General features: G+C 43.6%; 1 non-coding gene across 1 annotated transcript; it reads left to right on the top strand.

The window, feature by feature from the left end:
• The first annotated feature begins 2,479 nt into the window (after window positions 1-2,479).
• On the top strand, window positions 2,480-2,586 carry LOC125582662. The gene has a single exon (XR_007320118.1). It is a non-coding gene; the product is annotated as a small nucleolar RNA R71 (small nucleolar RNA).
• The last annotated feature ends 874 nt before the right edge of the window (window positions 2,587-3,460 follow it).

Below are 3,460 nucleotides of genomic sequence, written 5' to 3'. Positions count from 1 at the left end.
GATGCATTAAGTTCGTTCGGTTCAAATAAGGTTGTAGTTGGCTTCAAAGACTGAGTTTCAGCAATCAACAAGTTTCAGGAAGAGCTTTCAAGGCTCGAAGCATACAAGTCTTTTTGAGAGGTGCATAAGCTACTCAGGTGCAAAGTAGTGTTCTTTACAAGGCATTTAAAATCATTGCTCCCAATGCAAGTGAATGCAACCTATATGCTCTAGACTCTCCTAGAAGTGCAAATGATGCAAATTAAATGATTTTTTTTTATATGCAAATAGATATGCAATGCATGACTCAATGAAACAACATCAAAGCAGACATGATCAAATACTTGGTACCTCCCCCAGACTTAAGTCACACAGTCTCTGTGTTGTCAAGTGTAGGAGAGATACCCAAAGATGAAGCTAAAATACAGAAAAGAAATGGTATATACAATGGAATGGTGGTGGAGTGGTACCTCAAGTGGAAAGTGGAGAAGGAGGATCCTTTCCACCTTCAAGAGTAATGGTGAGGACCTGAGAGAGAAGCTCTTGAAGCTTGATTGGATCATCTTGGAGCTGATGAGTCCTTGTGGCCTTCTTGTCATGAGCAGCCTTTGTGGCTCTACTCACCTCCTCCTTTTTAGCACTTTCCAAGTGCTCATCATACATCTCTTTAGAGGACTCTCCATCAAGACTTTCTTTCTCACTAACAACCACTGCATCCTTGATCTTCTCAATGGAGAGGTCTCCACAAGTGATGGTTCCACAATACTCAACATCCAGTGGAGACTGAATTGGGTAAGAGACAGCTTTGTTCACATTGAGGAGTGTGACCTTCTTGTTGGCAAAATCGATGCAAGCACCCACAGTAGTAAGGAATGGTGTGCCCAAGATCAATGGAACTCTCTTCTCAGTTGCCATCTTCAAGACAGTGAGGTCTATAGGGATGGTGCAAGATCCAATCTTCAAAGGGAAATCCTTGATGAGACCAATAGGGGTAGTAGAAGAAGAATCCCCAAACGTGAGAGAGGAAGTATCTGGCTCCATGTGTTCAATCTCAAGACTCTTCACCATCTCCATTGAGATCACATTCACACTTGCACCAGAATCAACAAGAGCATCATCAAAGGTAAGCTTACCAAGGGAGCAAGACAAGGTGAACTTCCCTTCGGATTCTAGTTTAGGGAGAGACTTTGGTGTGATGGCTGGATCAAGTTTCAAAGTTGAAATGTTGAGAAGCTCTGCTACTTCTGCTTGGTGGTCTACAATGTCCTTGATGAGCATCATTTGGACATGAGCCTCACGCATACCCGAGATCTCTGGAAGCTTAACTCCAATATCACTTAGGTCTTTTCTGAACTTGGAAATCACCTTCTTTTGAGCTTTGGTGAGAAACCTTTGTGGAAATGGGAGCTTGTCATAGGGTGACTGCTCAACCTCAGTGGTGTCCTCTAGATTGACCTCTTTTAGCTTCTGGTCAGCTCTCTTCGCAACTGGTTTCTCAGCCCTGGGTTCATCTCCCTTCAAAATCTTTGCTTCAACCATTTTGTCAGCTTCCTCCACAATATTTGCTTCACCTGTTGCTACAATCAGATGCTCAACCTGTTCAATCTCAGTTCCAAACACCAATCTTTCAATTTCATCTACCTCTTTCTTGTGGTTACTCAATTCAATCCTTGAAGAAGTGGTAGAGAGGACAACATTGCAATACTCCTTGGGTTTTTGGTCAGATTTTCCAGGTAGAGACCCTTGCTGGCGATTCTGGTGAGTGGTCATGGATGCAAACTGGTTTTCCAAAGCCCTGAACTTGTTGTTGAGCTCATTGTAACTTCCATCAATCTTGGAGTGAAGGTTCTTCAACTCATATCCAACCTGCTTCTCACTTCTAGTCTGAGACTCCAAGATCTGTTTCAGTAGAACATCAGTGTTGCTTTCCTGAGGAGTAGAGGTAAAAGGATTAGCTTGTTGTTGATAATACTGGTTCCCTTTGTTGGAGAAACCAGGAGGAGGGTTTTGCTGTGGCTGATAGTTGCCTTGCTGGTTGTTCCTAGGCTGATAACCACTCTGTTGGTTGTTAGGATAGGATTCCTGTTGGTAGTTGTTGTACTGAAAGTGGGGCTCTTTCTTGTACCAACTACCATTGTTGTTGATGAAACACAGCTCTTCTTGACCTTCCAAACCCTCAACCTCATTGACCCCAGGTGGTGCATCTTGGTTTGGGTTACCAACAAAGTTCAGCTGCTCTTGGGTGGATTTATCAGCAATGAGTATGTCTATCTTATCCTGTAGAGCCTTTAAATCCTTCCTCGTCTGCTTGTCATCTGTTCTACTGCCTCTGTCGTGGTCTCCACTGTAGACTGCGTCGCTCTTTACCATGTTGTGAACCAGCTCCTCTGCATCTTCCTCAGTTCTTCCCAAGAAGAATCCATTGCTAGCTGTATCCAATCTGGCTCTGTACTTAGGAAGAGCTCCCCTGTAGAATGTGCTCAGCAGGCTTTCCTTAGAGAAACCATGGTGAGGGCATTGAGCTTGGTAGCCCTTGAATCTCTCCCAGGCTTCACTGGATCCTTCCAAGCCCTTCTGTTGAAAGCTGGAGATCTCATTTCTCAGCTTAGCAGTTCTTGAAGTAGAGAAGAACTTCTCCAAGAATGCTTTCTTGCAGTCATCCCAAGTGGTGATAGAGTCGCTGGGTAGGGACTTCTCCCACTGACGCGTCTTATCCCCCAAAGAGAAAGGGAATAACTTCAGCTTTAAAGCATCCTCTGACACACCATTGGTTTTTGACAACCCACAGTAGCTGTCGAACCTGTCCAAATGATCGAATGGGTCCTCTAAAGCCAAGCCATGATATTTGTTGTTCTCGATCACGTTGAGGAGTCCTGACTTGACCTCAAAGTTGTTGGCTGCCACAGGCGGTGCTCGGATTCCCAGTCTATGACCATGAATGTTGGGCCGGTCATAAGTACCAATGGGTCGAGCTACCCGCGGTTGGTGTTCTGCCCCTTGCGGTGGATCTGCCATATCAATATCCAATCTCTGCAAGTGGGCTTGTTGTTCTTCTTCTCTTCTAGCTGTAGCACACTCCCTCTCTAAAGCTCTGATGTCTGCTACTATTGGAACTAGGTTTGATGGACCCCTGCTCCTCAAGTTCATACACCTGAAAGTTAAAGGTAGGTGAAGAAGAAGAATCAGTAACAAAACAAAATTAAAATGACTTAGTCTCAAGCAAGTGACTAAATCTCAATGTTCAAATCTACTCAGAATTTGGCAACGGCGCCAATTTGATATTAAAAGTTTTCAAGGCTCCTAAGGCAAATGTTGTAGTATAGTGTTTGTCGAACCAGTTCTGAGGGATATCAAAGCACTGAGAATGCAAGTACTCACTTAATCTAAGTGCAACCAATGATTTAAAAGGTTTCTAAACTAATTATTAATGATAAATGAAATGACTTTCTTTACTAAGGGAAAAGAGAACTCATGGGCATAG

This window comes from Brassica napus, chromosome C2 (genome assembly GCF_020379485.1).
Source record: "Brassica napus cultivar Da-Ae chromosome C2, Da-Ae, whole genome shotgun sequence".
NCBI lineage: Eukaryota > Viridiplantae > Streptophyta > Magnoliopsida > Brassicales > Brassicaceae > Brassica > Brassica napus.
Note: the sequence above shows the minus strand (reverse complement) of the source record. Positions and strands in the feature narration are given on the sequence as shown.